This window comes from Nicotiana tabacum, chromosome 6, assembly GCF_000715075.1.
Source record: "Nicotiana tabacum cultivar K326 chromosome 6, ASM71507v2, whole genome shotgun sequence".
In the NCBI taxonomy this organism is placed as follows: Eukaryota; Viridiplantae; Streptophyta; class Magnoliopsida; order Solanales; family Solanaceae; genus Nicotiana; species Nicotiana tabacum.
Genome location: NC_134085.1, coordinates 29,143,754 through 29,164,187, shown reverse-complemented (window position 1 = coordinate 29,164,187; position 20,434 = coordinate 29,143,754).

The following is a 20,434-nucleotide window of genomic DNA, read 5'->3' as shown; positions in this document are numbered from 1 at the left end:
TATAGATACAGGACAAAAAAAGAAAACCAAAACATATAGATGATACTTACTAGTTAGGAATAGGCTTTAAATTTAATGGAGAACTTTTGACACTATATATTCTACTACTCTTATTTTATTTTGGTATAATAATGAAATGATTAGAGCTTAAAGAATGATGTGAGGATTCATATTACCGATCCCAACTATGTTTGAGACTAAGGCATAGTAGTAATAGTTGTTGTTGCAGAAGTGAATTTGATATTGACTATTGATAGATGGTACAATTAAACCATTTTGCATATAAGAGAAAAATTAAGCCTTTTCCCTGAAGAATTTTTTTACAAATTAACTTAAATATTCACCTATCCAAAACAATAGTCTATAGATGTATAACATATGTATATATCTTTGTAATTATGTATAATTAATGTATGATCTATGTATATCAGTTGGAAATAATTACTCCCTCTATTGTGAATTTATATGAACCTATTTGATTGGGCACGAAGTTTAAAAAGAAAAAGAGAAGACTTTTGAGATTGTAGTGTAAAATGAGTCATATTTTATATGCCTATAAATAATTGCATAAAAGGGAATAATTTGCAAATATGGAAAAAGGGAATAATTTTTGGCACAAACTAAAAAGAAAATAGGTTCACATAAATTAAAATGGAGGGAGTAATAGTTTTGCCCGAATGGACAATGGTGTAACTTTCCCAAAAATCTTGCTGCCCTGCGTTTTCTTTTCATTAACCAAATGTTTTGTGAAAGGAAGAAGTGTTCACTTTACAACTTTAAATCCCTAGCTACTAGAACATTGAGCCCTTTGCAATCTCTAGACCATGAAGATGGACCATTAGAAGTCTTTTTAGCTATACCTTGTGTATGGAAAAAAATTGATGAACGACAGGTGGACGCTCGATGAGTTGACATGTGGAAGTAAAGACAAGTAAGACACGAGTCAGCAAATAATTGGTACAAGTTACGAATATGTGACCGGTGTTGAATAAGTTTTGAAGGCACCAAAATCGGGTATGAAGATCTGAAATGGAGACATCGATTGGAAAAGAAATTATTGAATGAGCGGTCGTTACAAAGATTATTTGCATTAACGCCCAACCGTTATGTAGTTATCAAGATGTATTTTATTCGTATTAAAGAAGAGCTTGATTTGGGGATTTTGTTTCCTTGAATTGAGCTATAAGTAGGAGAATTTGTGCTCGTCGTAGGAGACAAAAAAGCATCATTACACAAAAGAGAAAATCTACTCTTATTCCATTAATAACTTTCTTTCCTTCTACTTTACATATTGTTATTATTACTGCTTTCGGAGAGGCTCATCCTACAACCATGCTTGTATTTTAGTTAGTTTTATTTAATCAATTTATTTTTGTTTATAATTATTTTATATTCTTGGATCAAAGTAATTCACGTGTATATAAACTATATTAAAAATTCAAATGTACTATTTTATGACTAAACAGTTTGGGTCCACCGTGAGGCATAGACAATTGTGTTATTACTTTGGTCCATTCATCTATTACTAATGTATTTTGACACTTTTCTTTAGTCAAAGAAAAATTAGCTATGGCAGTTAATGAAGTAAACAACCCTTTCAATGTTGGAATAAAAAATGAGCGTGAGGATATGTTCCAATATGATGATTCAACTAGTGAAACTCGCAATGAAGGAGATAAATCAACTCTAGTTAGCGAAGAATGAAACCCTTGGCATGTGGGAATTCCAACTCCAGGTGATATGGACAATGCACATATTGCTGAAATGGTAAAAATTTTGAGAGCGCAACAAAGGGAAATCATGTTTTAATCATCTCTCAAGAAACGACAGGGTAATGACGGGACTAAAGCAAGCACTTTCAGTTGCTTCTAATAACTCTAATGGAGGAGTTCGAGTCCTTCATAGTGTGCCTGCTAATCGAACGGTGCAGAGAATTGGAAACGTCGCATCAATAGAGGAAATTGAACTTAATAAAAAATGAAGTTAGTGGTACATGTAGTGGATCTGAGAATGACAACAACACCAATATCCTTTTCAAACTGAGCTCATGAGATTGAGGAGGGAAATGAATGAGCAGATAGATCAAAATGCTAAAGAATTCCATGTCCAGATGGATTAGATCCTGGGAACACCACCGGTATTGAAGGGTACGAATTTAAAAAAAGTATATGAAGTTGTCGTTCAAACCAAGAGCGACCCTAGAGTTGATTCCAAAAAGATTCAAAATGCCCGATATTCCAAAGTATGACGGAACTTAGGATCCACAAGAGTATATAATAACTTACACTACGGCTGAAAATCGTGGGAAATGGCTTGGTTATAACGTTGTTATTGTTGTTGTGATTTTTAATATTTTTAGTGTGTTGATGATGTTGTAATTAGGGTAAGAAGCTTCTAAACAATAACTAGAAGTTGTTCATATTGTTGTTAATCTTGTTGGGTTGTTTGATGTTACTTTTATGATTGATATAAGGTTGGAATGTCATGTCAATATATATGTTTATATGATGGACATGTTGATGGTGTTGTAAGTACAGGGGAGATAGGAAAAAAAGTTGGGGTTTGGTTCCAATCCAAGCTCGCCGCTCGTCGTATAAATAGTACTTTCATTCGTGACATTTGTGCACTTATTGTTGTGTAGATTGATTTGTGTTTTAGGTTTTTCAGTGTGTTGTGGTGTTGAAAGTATATAGCTGAAAGTTGTATGTGTTCTTGTTGTTTTTATGGACTTGGGGAAAGTAAGGAAAACATGGAAGATGTTGCATGTTTTAATATAAATAAGTTTGTTGTTCGTTTTACGGTATTTGCATCTTTCGTAGCTGAACGAGAACATTATTATTGTTGTTGCAGATTCAAGTATGATGAGACGAGTTCAACGTGGTTATGGGACAGAATGTGATAAGGTGTTAAGGCTAATCCTTCCTTCTTTTGTCATGATCCAAGTTGCAAAATGTAAATGTAATGTTATTCCATAAATGACTTTACTCTTTGTAGTTAAGGATGTCTATACTATTCAATTTTGTAAAATGTAATTCAATGTCTAAGTATGTTCCTAAGTCTCTACTGAGTCATACCATAAAGATGTTAATTTTCATAATGTAATGTTATATGTATCTTTATTTACCATCAAGCTACGGCCGGTTGGGTTGTTTATATTTCAGTTTTTTCTCACATGCTCGGTAAATTATTCATATTGATGTCCTTTTTATTGTGGACCCTACATTCATGCCTGCAAGTGTAGGTAATCATCTTTATGAGCCCTCATAGTAGATGAGGTTAGTATTTAGCAAAGGATTGGTAAGACTCCACTTCATTTGGAGTGCAGCCGAGTCTATAAGTCATTGTATCAGAGTTTTGCTACAGACTTATAGTCTTGTTGACGACCCGTGTGTATTCACGTTTTAAGTATGATGTCTCATTGATACATTGTTTGCCCACTTATAGTTATACTTTATTAGTTGTGGCCATGTTTGTCCATGATAGTTATAGAAGGAATGAGTTCAGCCAAGCCGGCCTATGTATGTTCTAGTGTTCATCGAACGATCACAAGTTACAGAGTGGTTCTCTCGGAACAGTACAGCATCGGGTGGTAATCATGCCTCCCTAGGTTGGGGTGTGATAGTCCACTTCCATTCCGGTTGTAGGTGTTGATAAAGAAGACTCATTGGAATTTTATCAGGTGCATAGATATTTTCAAGTACCGGAAGAAGTAGATGCTACAAAGTCGATTGCAGAGGAACTGGAACAAATCACTTTGTTCGCGGAGTTCCTAGATAAAAAGGTTTACATGAGAATGCGATTAAATTGTGAACTCAGGTTTAAAATTTTTGAGTTTTTAAAAGCTAACTCCGATTGTTTGGCATTGTCTCATTCTGATATGACAGGTACTCCACTAGATATGGCAGTCCACAAATTATTGGTCTCATTTTGATTAAGTCAAGTTTATGCGTATTCGGGTATAAACAAATTAAGATGCACCCGAAAGATAAAAAAACCTCGTTCATCACAAATTTTGGCACTTACTGCTATCCTATGATACCTTTTGGTCTTAAGAATGTCGGGGCCACTTATTAAAGGTTTGTTAATAAAATATTGGAGAATCAAATTGGTAAAACTATGGAAGTTTATATTGATGATTTGTTGGTTAAGTCTCTTAGTGCAGGAAGTCACTTAGCTCATTTACAAGAGACATTTGATATTTTGAGAAAATACAACATGAAGCTCACTCTAAAAAAATGATCTTTTGGAGTTGGGTCCAGAAATTTTCTTGGTTTTTTGGTTTCTCAAAGAGGAATCGAAGTAAATCCTGACAAGATAAAGTCCATTGAGGATATCCCTAACCATTTAACAAGAGTGATAGAAGTGCAAAGGTTAACCAGCAGGTTGGTGGCCCTTAGCAAATTCATATCAAGGTCATTGGAAAATATCATCATTTCTTTTCACTTTTGAAAGAGAAGAATGACTTCATGTGGACTCTGGAATGTCAACAAGCATTGAAAGACCTAAAATGCTACTTGCCCTGTCCTCCGTTTGATGTCCAAACCGAAGAAAGGTGAGTAATTGCTAATTTATTTAGCAATTTTTGAAGTTGCGGTAAGTGTAGTCTTGGTTCGGGAGGAAGAAGGCATGCAATTTCCTACCTATTACATTAGTAAAATACTATCAGGAGTAGAGATATCCACACCTGGAAAAATTAGCTTTAGCTCTCGTTGTTGCCTCTCGAAATCTTAGACCCTACTTTCAATGCCACCCAATAGCCATTGTGATGACTTTTCCCTGGAGGAATGTCCTTCTAAACCTGAATTATCGGGTCGATTGGCTAAATAGGTGGTAGAAATTAGTGACTTTGATATAGAATATAAGACATCGATAACTATCAAGTCACATGTTTTGGCCGACTTTGTTTAGACGGACACTAGGCTCCGAGGTGATTGAAATAAAGTACAATTCCTAGCTGGTAGTGAATCAGATATATGAAGTCTTTGACACCAAAGAAGAGTGCATGCAACAATAATTGAATAAAGGTCAAGTTCTACTTTCCCAGTTCAGGGTGTGGTCGATAATTCATATCCCAATGGAAGAGAACGTGGAGGCAGATGTGTTGGCCAATTTAGGGTCATCCATGAAAATGAAAGGAGCCGATTCCGGTGTTGTTGTTCAGTTGTTGCACTCGGTACTGGAAGTGGATGGGTATTTCAACGTTAACTCAACCAACTTGGTCTAGGATTGGAGAAATAAGTTTATAGAATACTTAAGGCATGGAAAATTGTCTGAAGATCCTAAAGCCTCCCGGGTGCTATAGACTAAAGTTACTCATTATTGTCGTTTTATGGTCAATTATACTGAAGATCTTTTCAAGGGCTATTGGCTCGGCGTTTAGATACATCAGAGACTGATTATGTTATGAGCAACGTTCATGAAGGTGTTTGCATAAATCATTTTGGTGTAGACTCGTTAGTTCATAAATTGATAAGGGTTGGTTATTATTGGATCCAGATGGATCAAGACGCAGAGGCATTTGTATAAAAATATGATAAGTGTCAGCATCACACATAATTAGCGCATCAGCGGACTGAGCTTCAGCATTTGGTGGTGTCACCGTGGCCATTCATGAAATGGGGGATGGACATAGTTGGTCCTTTATCGGACATAGTTGGTCTTTTTCCTCAAGGCGAAGGTAAAATTCCTTTTAGATTAAATTGACTATTTTACTAAATAGGTTGAAGCAGGTTCTTACAAAAATAATGGGGGTGTGAGAAGTGACTGACTTCATTTGGGATCATATCATTTATCTGTTTGGAGTACCAAAAGAAATTGTTTGTGACAAATGGGCCACAATTTATAGGTTCCAAAGTCACAAAGTTTATGGAAGGATTGGATATCAACAGGATTACATCTTCTCCACACCACCCCAAGTGGTAAAAGGGCAAGAGGAGTCGACCAACAAGGTGATAATTTGAAATCTCAAAAAGAAACTAGAGGTTGCTAAAGGCAATTGGCTAGAAGAGCTTTTGGGAGTATTATGGGCATATCGAAGAACAGTGAAGTCAAGCACGGAAGAAAAACTCTTTTTCCTTGTGTACGGTGCACAAGTTTTGATTCTGGTGGAAAATGGGGAACTGATCATCCAGCAAGCAATTCGCAAGTGCATCAAGAACAAAGAACAAAATAACTACGGACCAGTTCCCAAATCAAGTTATTGTTTGTCCTTATTTGAGTTGTAACTTTTTAATAGTTCTTCAAGTGTTATTTCTACTTAGCATGTTTAGAAGTATTCTATAGGAAACCCTTTGTAAATCTTAAATCTTTGTGTTTGAGTCCTAGCTAGATTTAGTCGAGTTATAAAGTCTTTTAATAGTGTTCTTACAAAGTGTCTTGTGATAGAGTATTACAAGTTAGTGAGGGATTCAGAGGTTAATTCCTATATTGCATAGGTTGTAATCAAAAAGTTGATCAGTAGTGAAGTTGAAATCCTACAAAGGTAGGTCGTGGTATTTAATCCGTTGAGCTGGAAATTTTCCACGTAAAATTCCTCTTGTCATCTACTTACTGCAGTGTGCGTGTGTTATAGTGGAACTGATAGGGAACCTAGTTGTTTACAGTGAAAATGGTAACAATAATTAAATTTATAAATGGGATTCTAAAAATATATGATCTATTCCTGAGCTAGTTGTTAGAGCAGTTAATGTTAATAATATGGAATCTAATGATGAAAAGTTAGCTAAAATGAGATAGTAATTGAACTGTAGGGCCTGCTTCCCAGGTATAGGTCTGATCGATGAAGGACCTTGGGGTTGACGTTGGGGTCGACCTCGAGCTATCGGGGATAGTCGGGGATGGAATAACAGTTGACGATATAATTAAACAAGGCTCTTTATGGTCAATACTAAGGTGTATGATAATGAATGAGTAAGAACACGGTGATATGTAGGTGGCCTCGGGCCAGTGAGAATGAACAAGTTATAAAGAAAGAAAGAGATATTATTGCACTTGTGGAGAAAAGGAGAAACATCAGTCTGTTACAAGGTAGTGTGAGTCCTCTTTGTATAAGAGGGGAACTCGGTTGCAAGTACATAGGCGTTAATTACAAAGTATGGAGATGGGATGGCTTGACGTGATGCCTCAGCATAGGCTCTGGATGGGCCAGCCCTATTAGACTTAGCCTTGTGCCTTGGGAGCTTCCCCCTTTGTCCTGGTTTCGATCTGCATTTTTTCATAAATTGGGCCTTGACGATCCCCGAGGTAGGGAACTCAGTCATGGCCTCCCGCCCTCGGGGTGTTGAGGTGTTCTTTCGAAGTGACTTGACAGCAAGAAATCAAGTCCTCTGATTTTGCTGCGTACAGATAGTCTCTGCGTTTCCTAAAACAAAGTGATAGGAAATGATTCTGACTCCTCGAGCTCCTTACAATGGCGTCATTCCAATGATGTGGCTCCTGGTGCGATCTTTGTGGCGACTGGGGCACCCTCGGGTCATGCATTTTCGACTTCATTCAATACACTCCTTATTCCCGCTCTCCAAGGTCAAGGTACCGCCGTTGGTTCGTTTACCCAAGGATGAATTAACTACATCCGTCAGTCAATCTTTTCAAGCCTTGATAACCGTGTCATAAGCCCCTATAAATGGGGATGTTCTGGCATTGTCTTTCTTATCCCAGTGCCTTTGTTGGCTTGCTTGCCTATTCCTTCTTACCATCTTCTTCTACCTTTGAACATTATGCTTGGGGTTCATGGCCTCAAGGCCGTTAGGCGGAGCTTCCTTAGACTATGTTGTGTCCTTCTGCCGGGGCTTCCCTTCGTTGAGCATAACCATGTTGTCCTGCTACTGCCGTGGTTGTTAACATGTTCACTGTAGCTACTGATGTTGACCCGAGATGATGATGGATGGGAAGCTAGTTTCCATCTCCTATAGACAGTCGTTCGGATTATGCACCGCTACTGACCTTCATACCCCGGCTCGACGTGATGCTCTGCTCTGAGTCGGGGGCTTGCACGGCTAGACATTACAAGAAGTGGATTCTAAGTAGTTGTGCCAGCGGGACCAGAGGTTGTTCAGTCTGTTGTCTCTCTAAGGCTCCCTTGGCCAGAGAGGGACCTCGAGCTTTGGAGAGCTATGGCATTTTATCATCCCTCCCTGCCACTCACTTTGCCCCTTGAGGATATCAGTGTAGAAGGTTATGATGAAAATCCTAAGGATATGCGTCTGGAGGAACCTGCTACGGACCTCCAAAGGTGGAACGGTCTTAAGGCTTTGCATTTTCATCCCTTTTTCTCTTCCTTCATGCATAGAGATCCTCTTTAGGCTTTTTGTAATTGTATGTAAGGACCCCTCGAGGGCTGCTTGTAAAAAAAATTTATGAATAAGAATACATTTTACTAACTTTTGGTTTGCTCATTTCTGTATGCTCTCATGCCCTTCGAGGCCTTTGAATGCCTTCTTTTATTTCTTAACTGTTGATATCTGACTTGGTGCAAGCGTTCTTTCCGATCCTCCACTGATCGACATGGCTCTCTTTCCAACCCATCGTCGTATTTCGGACCAATCCTGGATTGATCTGATAGGCCCGGGATACCGAGGTCCTCCGAGTTGTATAGAAATAATGCATCGAATTCCAGGGCCTTCGGGAATCTTACTCTAAAGAAAGATCAGCTTCGGGTACTCGGGGGTCCCTTTTGATCCTGATGTAGATAGCCATTTTTAAAACGCACAGGATAGATTCTGCTGAGGAGTTGCCTGTACTTAGGCACTTCCTCGGACATTCGTGGAGCTTTCATGATCTGAGCTTCCTGTGTTTATTCCTCTTTTTAGAAAGAGAGAACCACGAGACCAGGTACTTGCCTTGTGTCGAGTAATGTTTGAAAGCTTCCCGAAGTCCGACTTCTCCTTGGAGGGGATCCTCAGGGTAGAGCTTTATCTCGAGATTGGAGATAATACGGACAATTTCTAAAACTTGGGTTTCTCGTTGAAGGATGATTTCGAGATCGGGTATGACTCGATCGATTTGCATCGAGGCTGTAGGTTTCTCGGGGGATCACTCCGGGTAGGCAAGTCGTCACTGCTTCTTACGCATATGTGGGGTGGCTTTGGCTTCTTCACAAAACCTCACTATTTTTTAGATAGCCGCTTTTCTGCTTTGGCACGGGGTACTTCATCTCTTCAGGCACAAAAGGTGTTGGTTCATGCCCTTGCTTTGACCTATTAGTTTTACCATAGTCATGGAAATGACTTCGGGGTGGGTCCGGCAGGGAACGGGGAGTGTTGCTCCCGGTGCTCAGGATTCGAAGGAGTTCGCTCTGAATATGGTGTCTTTGGTAAGAGAGGAACATTTGGAGATGGTGAGTAAATATTGTGGATGGAACGAGGGGGTAGCGCTGCAGGTGCTTCCCCGGATGAGAGTATTACGGACTCTACTAATGGATTCTTGAGCATATATCTGTATCCTTTCGCGTTCCGTCCCCTTGACAGGGTTGTGCTTGACTTTTGCTTGAAGTATCGGGTTACTTTGGCGCATATACATCTGTCATTTTGGTGGGTGGTGCTAATGATGAGGCTTTGCAGAGGAGGCTGGGCTTGAATTTACACTTAACCATCTCGTCAGGCTATACCGACCCTTTCATTACCAGGGCCAGCTAACCCTAGGTGTCGTTCATCCATGCCTTTTGTAGTTGACGATGAAGAGGACGCGGGTTGAGAGTGGGACGGTTGGTTTATCCGAGCCCGGACAATCGACATTATCCCCGTAGAGCTTTTCCCCTTTCCTGAAGGGTGGAATTATGCCCGTGAGTGGAGCATCTGGTGCTTTTTCAGATTTTGCCAATAGCAAAAATCAGTTGAGTAATAATGATGTCTCCCTTGTTGCAGCAACTTCTTGTACGCCGGGCGAAGTCCTCGACCCTACCCGGCTGGGTCTGGAGGCTGGTAACTCATTCGTCCTGCGATGAGCGTCGATGGCGAGCTGTATTCCGTGCCAGATGGGGAGCGAAATACCAAGGTATGTATGCATACTAACTTTGCTTTGGCCTTCGTATATTTGAGGTAACGTTTTGCCCCTTCATTCGTACTAGATTCGCCTCTTGCAGATTTCTGGCAGTTCCTTGGGATAAGGCAGTGCTCTTCCGAAGAGGGGAAGGAGTCGTCGGCCTCCGAACCGAGGGATGATGGCAACTAGAGGGATCGGCATCCGCGGTGTGATGGAGCTTTTAGTGGTGCTAATTTTCAATCGGAGGTTCCTTTGAGTGAGCATAGTGCGCCCGAGATCGGTTCTCCTGGGGCCGAAAAGGCAGGATCAACAGGAGTGTGTTCCGACTTCGAAGAAGTTCGTCGGCTTCACTTTGTGGTGAGTTCGGGCGCAGTTCCCCTATATTACGTGTCCTACTTCCTTTATTGAACTTTCTTATGCAGGCCTGTGATAGGCTTATGTCTGAGCTACTCCATCAATGGGCCAGGCTCCAAAATATTCGGGACGAGGGCGAGTCCCTTAGGCTCCTTAGCGAGGAGAAGGAGGTTGAGTTGCAGCATTGGCGATATGAGGCATACTGGAGCTTAAATTATGAGAGCTATTTGACGAAGCAGGTAACTTTCTGCAACTCGTGTTTTGCTCCCTTTAGACCTTTGAGGTTAACCCCATTTTTGTTATATTAGCTTCAAAAAAGGACGGAGGCCTTGGAGTACCTTAAGGGAGATGTTGACTGCGCCAGAACCGCCTGTGGTGAGCTGAGGTCTCAGGTGCAAGCTCAAGCTTTAGAGGAGGCAGGCACTTCGGCCAAGGTCCCTTCCTTCGAAGCCCAACTTCGCTTGGCTCGTTATAATGCCGAAGTCCAAGCGGATATGATCAGGAAACTCGAGTCTGACCTCTCGAAGATCGGGGCTGAAATAATTGATGCCCGGGCTGAAGCGGCTCTAATCCAAACCAAGGCTGATCAGGAGACGACGATTCATATGAAAGATGTTGCAGACGCACAAGCCGAGTTGAGGCGAGCCCTTGACCGGGAGAAGAGGATCGAGGAATATGTTTGTTGCACATCCCAAAGAGAAGTACTCGAGGAGATTGGTGCAAGGCGCTTCGTTCTCTCAGAGGAATTGACTCGAGCAAGGGCGGACAAGTGCGATGCGCGATCACTTCTTGATGACGAGGCTAAGAGCGAACCCGACAAGTTGTAGCCCTTTAGGACGGAGCGTAGATTTTGCCGTTTTGTCGCTTTGTTTTTGATATACGTAGAGCATATCTGTAGATGGAGAGTGCGCCTTCTTTGCGTATGTAATATAAAAGGAAACTTGAAGCTTTATTTCTTCTACATCTCTTTTTTGTTATTGCTTTTGACTAGGGAGGCTGGTTTTAGTGCTTGGCGGGATCATCGTAGGTCTGGAGTTGATCGGACAGGCCCGGGGGTTCTTAAGTGCGATCCTTGACGTGAGTAGGTGCTGGGACCTCCATGCTTTGCCCTGCTGTTTAGGCTTAGTCTCCAAGTTAGGCTTCAACTCGAGCCTTCTTGTCCTTTAATCATTTATGCACGTGTGGGCAGGTAGTAATTGCTCTCATTTTTTGCCCTTGGGCATTTGCCGTTCAGACTATTTTGGGTCCAGTCTCCGAGTCACATTGCGATTCGAGCTTTGATTGACCCTTAATTTCTCTTCTGCCTATATGGGCAGATGGCGATGGCCTTTTGTTCTATTTTTTGGTCGTCGAGACCTTTTCATATGTGTCCCGGAGGCTCACTCAGCAGGTTGACAGTGGCATTTATGACGTGCCCTTAGGTATTTTATAGTTTAGACATTTCGGGTCCAGTCTCCGAGTCGCGTTGCCATTTGAGCTTTAATTAACCCTCGAGTTTTGCGTTGTCTGGGCTGGCGATGATGGTTTCTCCGAGTCAGGCTTCAACTCGAGCCTTCTTGTCCTTAAATCATTTATGCCAGTGTGGGCAGGTAGTAATTGCTCCCATTTCTTGCCCTTGGGCATTTGCCGTTCAGACTATTTTTGGTCCAGTCTCCGAGTCACGTTGGGATTCAAGCTTTGATTGACCCTTAAGTTCTCTTCCACCTACATGGGCGGATGGCAATGGCCTTTTGTTCGATTTTTTGGTCGTCGAGACCTTTCCATATGTGGCCCGGAGGCTCACTCAGCAGGTTGACAGTGGCATTTATGCCGTGCCCTTAGGCATTTTGTAGTTTAGCCATTTCGGGTCCAGTCTCCGAGTTGCGTTGCCATTCGAGCTTTAATTAACCCTCGAGTTTTGCGTTCGCCTGGGCTGGTGATGATGGTTTTTATTTCTTGCCCTTGGCGTTTGGTGTTTCGACTATTTTGGGTCCAGTCTCTAAGTCGCATTGCGATTCGAGCTTCAATTGACCCTTTAGCTCTTTCCTACCTGCATGGGCGGATGGCGATGGCCTTTTGTGCTTTGGGTCGAAGCGACCTTATAAGTGGGTGGCCTGGATGCTCACTCAGCTGGATATAATGGCATTTATGCCATGCCCTTGGGCATATTGTAATTTTAGCCATTTCGGGTCTAGTATCCAAGTCGCGTTGCGATTCGAGCTATAATTGACCCTTAATTTCTCTTCCACCTGCATGGGTAGATGGTGATGGCTCGTGTGCTGTTTGGTCATTGAGACCTTTTAATATATGGCCCGTAGGCTTGCTTAACTAGCGACAATGGCTCTTACACTATTTTGGTTGTTGAGATCTTTCGATATGTGGCCCGGAGGCTTGCATAGTTAGCTATTTTGGATCTGGTCTCTGAATCGGGTTACAATTCGAGCTCACTTTAATCCTCAAGTTGTCAATTTTTTAGCTGGAAACAATGGCTCTTATGCTGTTTGGTCGTTGAGACCTTTTGATATGTGGTTCGGAGGCTTGCATAGTTAACTATTTTGGACCCGGTCTCTGAATCAGGTTACGATTCAAGCTCACTTTAATCCTCAAGTTGTCAATTTTTTAGCTGGCAACGATGGCTCTTACGCTGTTTGGTTGTAAAGACCTTTTAATACGTGGTCCGTGGGCTTGCTTAGCTGGCGACAACGACTCTTACGTTGTTTTTTGCCCATGGGCTTTTTGCAGGCTTTGTTTTCCGCTCATTAAGGTCTTTTGAAAGATTTTTTCCTGACTCGCCGTCGGTTTCGGAGAACCTCAATTTCAAGTCGTTATCGACTATTTGAGCACCTCGAAAGGTTCATAGCTCGTAGGCTGAGTAGGTCGAAGCCTTTGTGATTTGGAGCTGACATGGTCGAAGCTCGTTTTTGCCTGTTGAGGGAAGCCTGTTTTAAGCGGTTCTTTCCGAAGTATATTCGAAGTAGTGGCCTGTGATTTTTGTTTAGCAACGGTCGGGCGTCCCCGAGTCGCGTTAGTATGGTTGTATCAGTCGCTTTGACTGTAGTCATATGTGTTTGTTCGAAGCCATTTTTGATCCTGAGTGACAATTCAGGCATCTTCACCGAGGGTATGCCCTTTCGGGATTGTTACAAATGTGATGTATAGCCTGAACTTCGGGATTTTTCATGCCTGTTGAGGTCTTACAGTTTGTCATGCCTATTGAGGTCTTACTATTTTTCATGCCTATTGAGGTCTTACGGTTTCTGTAATGTAGAATAGATATGGTTATGTCGAGTCTGCCCGCTAGAGGTCTTACAGTTTCGGGTTTCCTAGCGCATGGCAATTGGCAACTAATGACAGTCTCCAAGTCATCAAATTTGTTTAAGCGTGAAGACTGCTTTTCGTGAGCTCGGAGTTGCCTTGTATGGGCTTTGTGAGCCCGAAGTTCCGACCCTGGGGTCGTGCGGGTGCTGAATTGCTGACTATAAGTCTCTGAGTATCTCGGGACGCGTTTAGTGGAAAGGCCCCTGTCGGGGATATACTTAAGATTTCCTCGCTCGGAGAATAAGGTGTTGAAAAGATACCTTTTTATTGCTTGGTGTAGACATACATCGTCGTGATATAATTTGTTGTGATGAGTTGACCTATATCGGGTCAAAGCTGGTCGCTTGGAGTTTGTCGTACCTGAATTTTTTTGTGATTTCAGAGCCTCGAGCCGGAGGTCGTTAGGGGCGTTTGAACTACTGGCATCCTTTCCCGAGTTCTTCAGGGCGTTTCTTGCGAAAGAATTTGTTACCCTGTTCGGAGAAGGATTTCCCTTCCCCTTTCTTTTTTGACAAAAGGCATTTTTGATTGCTCGATACTATAGTACATGTTTTTTCCGATGGGGCCTGACTATATCGGCCGTATGGTCTGACACATTGTTTTACAACAGGAAACCTCATTTGGCATTTTTCAAAACTTCTTCGAGCGGGATGTTTTCCGAGGAGAATGCCCCTCGCCTTTTCAAAGTTCGGCCGCTGGGATAGTCTTGAATATTTTTGTGGAGTTCCCTTTTAAGCGGCTTGCAGACGTTGCCTCGTTAAAAACTTTGCCGGTAAAAACCCTTCTTCTGGGATAAAAACTCGGTCGAAGGAAAAGAGTACAACGGGTGTGCCTTTGGGGCCTCGAGGTCTTGCAATAGCACTATCGTCCTGGCAGCTCTGATCGGGTGCCTGCACGAAGATTAATTCCGAATAATAATAATAAAAAGAAGAATGGTTGTACCTTGAAAAGAGGTATGCCGGTGATGTCGTGGGATCGATTTATTATAACTGCCCGGGGGCAGAGATGCAGATCTTTACTCTGTTTTGTCAAGTTCGACCAGGGGCGAGACCCGGTTTACTTGTTGTTTCATTCGGGGGTGGAGGCATGAGCGTTGGTACTGCATCATGTATAGCGAACATTTCCCTTGTTGAGTGTTGTTCCCCGTAGATGGTTTTGACCCCATCCTTTGTCGGTAATTTTATCGCATGGTGAAGGGTGGATGGTACTGATCTCATGCAGTGTATCCAAGGTCGTCCAAATAAGTCATTATACCTCATATCTCCATCGATGACATAGAATTTGTTGTCTTGGGTTGTGCCGGCCACGGTAACTGGAAGGATGATTTCTCCTTTCGTCGTTTCGCTCGCCATGTTGAATCCATTGAGGACCCGGGTGGCAGGCATGATTTGTTCGAGCAGCCCGAGTTGTTCTATCACCCTCGGTCTGATGATATTGGCCGAGCTACCTGGATCCATGAGTACACATTTTATCTGAAAAGAATTTACAAGAAAAGAGATTACCAGGGCGTCGTTGTGGGGATGAGACAGGGCCTCGATGTCCTCTTAGCTAAACGTGAGGGTGTCTTTGGGGATATATCCCCGAGTCCGTTTTTCTCTGGTGATGGATATTTTTGTCCTTCTCATTATAGGGTTCCTACGGGGCATCAGCGCCCCTCCCCCCATGATCATGTGGATGACGTGTTGTTGCTCGTTTGCCTTATTTTTCTTCGTTGCTTTTCTCTCTCGGAATTGATTTTTGGCCTGATTGCTGAGGAATTCCCGGAGGTGCCCTTTGTTGATAAATCGAGCCACTTCCTCCCCTAGCTGATGGCAATCCTCGGTCCTGTGACCGTGAGTGTTGTGGAATTCGCATACTAAATTGTAATTTCTTTGCGAAGGGTCTGACTGTCTTGGTTTGGGCCACTTGGTGTCTCTGATCTTGCTGATGGCGAACACGGTGTCTGAAAAGTCGACGCAGAAGTTGTATTCCGATAAGTGGGGCGTGTTTGTTGGCGCTATGTTTCGATCAAACTTGGTTCTGTTGGCGAGCCCGCAAGGGTCCTGTCCTCGATCCATCCTTCGATTGTTGCGAGGTAGGTTACGCCTTGGGGCGTTCCTTCTATCTTCGAGGTACGGTTGATACCTTTATTTGTTTGGTTTTGACTCTTTTACCAGGAGTCTGTTTGGGTATACTATGCCCGAAGGGGCTCCCAGTTGGTCGTCCTTGGCCCTGATTTTCAATTGGTACCGGTTGTGGATGTCCGACCAGGTCACGGCTGGATATTTGATCAGGTTCTGCTTTAGCTGTTTCGAGGCCACCGAGGTTCGTTCGTTCAGGCCTTGGGTGAAGGCCTGTACCATCCAGTCATCAGAGACTGGCGGTAGCTCCATCTGTTCTATCTTGAAGCGAGACACAAATTCCCGCAGCATCTCGTTCTCTCTCTACTTAATTTTGAAAACATCAAACTTCCTTGTTGCTACCTTGATGGCTCAAGCATGTGCTTTTATGAAGGAGTTTTCCAAAATGGCGAATGAATCTATGGAGTTGGGAGCCAAGTTATGATACCACATCATGGCCCCCTTCGAAAGCGTTTCTTCGAATATTTTCAGCAACACGGACTCGATCTCGTCATTTTTTATGCCGTTACCTTTTACTGCGCAGGTATAGGCAGTAACATGTTCATTGGGGTTGGTGGTACCGTTGTACTTAGGGAGTTCCGACATTCTGAACTTTTTAGGGATGGGCTTTGCGGCCGCTTCCCCTGGGAATGGCCTATGTATGAACTTCTTCGAATCCAAACCTTTCAGGACCGGGGGTGCTCCTGGGATTTGATCCACCCTAGCGTTGTAGGTCTCGACTTTTTTATCGTTGGCTGCAATCATCTTCTCACCTGACTCGATCCTTTTGGTGAGGTCCTCGAGAATCTTTACTATGGCGAGGTCAGCTACTGACCCGTTATTGCTTGATCTTTTGGGTACTTTCTCGGTGGGGGGAGCTACCTCCGGTACCGCTGTGCTGGGAGTTCTCGGATGGCTTTGCAACTGAGCAATGGCCAGCTGTTGTGCCTACAACATTTCAAAAATAACATGAAGAGTAACTTCATGTTCTTCCCGGGTCGGGGTTTTTTGAGCTTCATATCGGTCGTTGTGCCGTATTCTCCTATTGGTGTGAGAAGTTTCATCGGCTTTTTGTGCGTCCTGTGAGTCTGTGTCCGCTAGAATCTATCTTGGAGCGTTATATGGATTCTGTAGTGGTGCACCGGCGACCGGGATAGCCACGCCATTTTCCCCGAGATTCTCAAGGTTGTCGTTCTTGACTCCGTTCACCGAGCCAAACATTTTGACCTGAAATCAAAGGATCTTGGACAAGAAAAAGTGTGAAAGATAATGTGCGTTTGTGCAATGAAACTAGAAAGAAGATAATCACTATTATTTTTAACCCCAAGGTGGGCGCCAAACTGTATACCGTGAAAATGGTAACAACAATTAAATTTGTAAATGGATTCTAAAAATATGTGATCTATTCTCGAGCTAGTTGTTAGATAAGTTGATACTAATAATATGGAATCTAATGATGAAAAGTTAGCTAAAACAAGATAGTAATTAAACCGTAGGGCCTGCTGTCCGGGTATAGGTCTGATCAATGAAGGACCTCGGGGTCGAGCTCGAGCTATCGGGGATAGTCGGGGATAAGATAATAGTTGACGATATAATTAAACAAGACTCTTTATGGCCAATACTAAGGCGTACGATGAAGAATGAGTAAGAACACGATGAATATCGAGGTGGCCTCGGGCCAGTGAGAACAAACAAGTTAGAAAGAGAGAAAGAGAGAGATATTATTGTCCTTGTGGAGAAATGGAGCAACATCAGTCCGTTACAAGGTAGCGTGAGTCCCCTTTATATAGGAGGGGAACTCAGCTGCAAGTACATGGGCGTTAATTACAAAGTATGGAGATGGGATGGCTTGACGTGACGCCTCAGCATAGGCTCTAGATAGGCCAGCCCTATTAGACTTAGCTGCGTGCCTTGGGAGCTCCCCCTTTTGTCCTAGATTAGATCCCCATTTTTTCCTAAATTGGGCCTTGACGAGCCCCGAGGTCAGGAACTCGGTTATGGCCTCCTGCCTTCGGGATCTCGAGGCATTCTTCTGAAGTGACTTCACAGCAAGAAATCAAGTCCTCTGATTTTGCCGTGTACACTAGTTCTTTATAGAGTTTGGTGGACCCTTATATTCTATCATGGATAACAGTGACTAACCCTCCTAAGCACTTTTAATACAATACACTTTATCTTTAAGCACATCCTCTTCATGATCACTCAACATATCGCTACGAAACCGTACATAACATAGCTCATTGGCTAAACACTTCTACATAAGCACTAGCACATATCAAAGTGAATTGGAGGGATTTTTTGTTTTGTATTTTCTTTTTCTTTATTTTTTTTCAAAATCTTTTAAACATCTTCATAAATTGGTATTTCCATCTAGTGGCTCTCTCAATACACATACGCACATTTTGGCCTTTCTACGGTTCCACTCAAAAAATTATGCAATTTCTTTTCCTTCTCTTCTAGTGACTTAAGTGCTTTCGGAGGTAATGGTTCAACAAGATTTAATTAAGAACAAAAAGGATTCTTCATGTAATATGGAAACCAAAGAAAAGGTTTACAGACTCAAATGGGCTAACAAAGAATAATTTTATCACTGGTAGGCAAGTAGCTCAGAGGTCAATCAAAGAAATGCCTATATTATTTTTTAGACTCGCAAAACTTACTTTTTTCGCTTCAACTAGTATATAGGGCAAGTTCTAGACTAGCAAGGGATGACATAGAGCACAACCAAATATCTCACCTCACACAAAGCACATGACTACTCAGGACGGTTTAGACTCGACTATCAAGTTAAGGCATCTAAGTGTTGTCATAATATAATTCAATCACATAGGATATACATAATAGGAGTCAAAAGATGAGACCAAGTGTCAAAATAAGTCACATATACTCTCAACGCATATAGTCACAAGAATATAAAAGAAAGTACTCAACACAAATGCGCTAGCTCTAAGCCCCAATATAAAACATGTCAAAAATCATAGATACTCAAGTTCTTCCCATTCTATTATCAGTTCAAAACAAGGGAAAGAAAAAATAAATCATTTTGTATTTTTCTTTATACTTTATACCCTCAAGAAAACTGTCTAGGAAGTCCACCGTTGGGAAAAGTCAAAATTATTTTGAAAATTTTACTTAAAAAAATTACTACCCGGTTCAAAGAGTCATCGCTTAAAAAAGAGCCGTGGTCATAAGAAAAATCAAGAAGGATTATTTCTACCTAATTATTTTGTTTTAATTTTTTTTTTCAAAATATATAAAATAACACAACTAAACTAGCATAGGAATCCACCCAAACAGTCTCTTCCCCCCATACTTAAAATTGTGAATTATCCCCCAAGCACACACATAAATTCAAGAGGGTAAAAGAAACTCCCTAGTAGGCCATAGGTCGAAGCATTAGCAACTCATGAGGTACTCACACTTCTCCCAAACTTGATTCTTTGTGCGGGCACCCCAAAAAAATTTAAAATTAAAAAATAGTAAAGCTAGGTTGTCTCCCAATAAGCGCTTTATTTAACATCGCGGCACGACGCAAATCACTTTTTGTCTCCACCTTGAGCTTATGAATTGAACCCTAGTTTTGCTTCAAGTTTTCGGTTATGCTCCAAAGGTGGTGGAACAAATCTAACTTCCCCAAGAAAATAATATAGCATTATGCTCTTCTTAGCCTTTGCATGAGGTATGTAATCCGAACTTTCTTGCAAGAAGAATTCCAGAATATAGGCACCTTGTTCCTCATTTCTTAACTCCTCAATTTGCTCGGATGACTCTATTTTCATATCATCATCCAAACACAATGTGGAAAATTCTTGGAGTGTGGAACAATGCACTCAACTACATGAACATTGAAATTTTCAATACCCTCAACACCAATGACACTAGAGTTAACTAAATATGTATCATCAATGTCCTTGGTTGACTCCAATATCTCTTCTATAACATCGACATCTTCAAATTTTAGTTGGTTAGAATGTTGGTGTTCTACTTTGGACTCCTCCACTGGCACCTCAATCTCTGTCTCTAATACACACAGCTTTTGGCTACTATCCATAATATTAACATGTGGAGCATTAAATGTTTCAACTAGTTGACTCACTTGAAACTCCAAGTTACGAATAGTTACATCTTGTCTTTGTATCCGCAATTATGTCTCATTATTTTTTCCACAAGACACCTTAGCATATCCGTGATCTCTTTCAGGTTGTCATCCCTAGCTTCTTTATTCTTGTTAACCTCACAAGAAAAAGTAGAACCATCATAGTAAGGGGTTAGGGAAGGATATGAAATATAAGCACAACCGTAAAAGTGACCAACTTGACCACCACACATATCACACACATTCCACACATAATATTGAGTTGGTGCACATAACTCGCTCTCAGAAATATTTTGATAATTTTGCCATGGGTAGTTTCCTCTATAATATGCATAAGGAGAATCAAAAGTAGAAGTACCAAAATCAAAATTCTCATAATTACAAGATGCCATTTTATCAAATCAATAGGTAAAATCAAAAAAATCAAATAAGACAAAAAAAAATAAAAGTTCAAACTTTAAACCTAGAAATATATGCACTTGCAGCTACACCATAAGTTCCCCGGCAACAACGACAAAATTTGATCACGCCCAACTCTGCTCCCAAAAAGGATAAGCGATCATAGCAAATATACTTCGGTCTAGAGACCAGAGTCGAATTCCATAGAGAA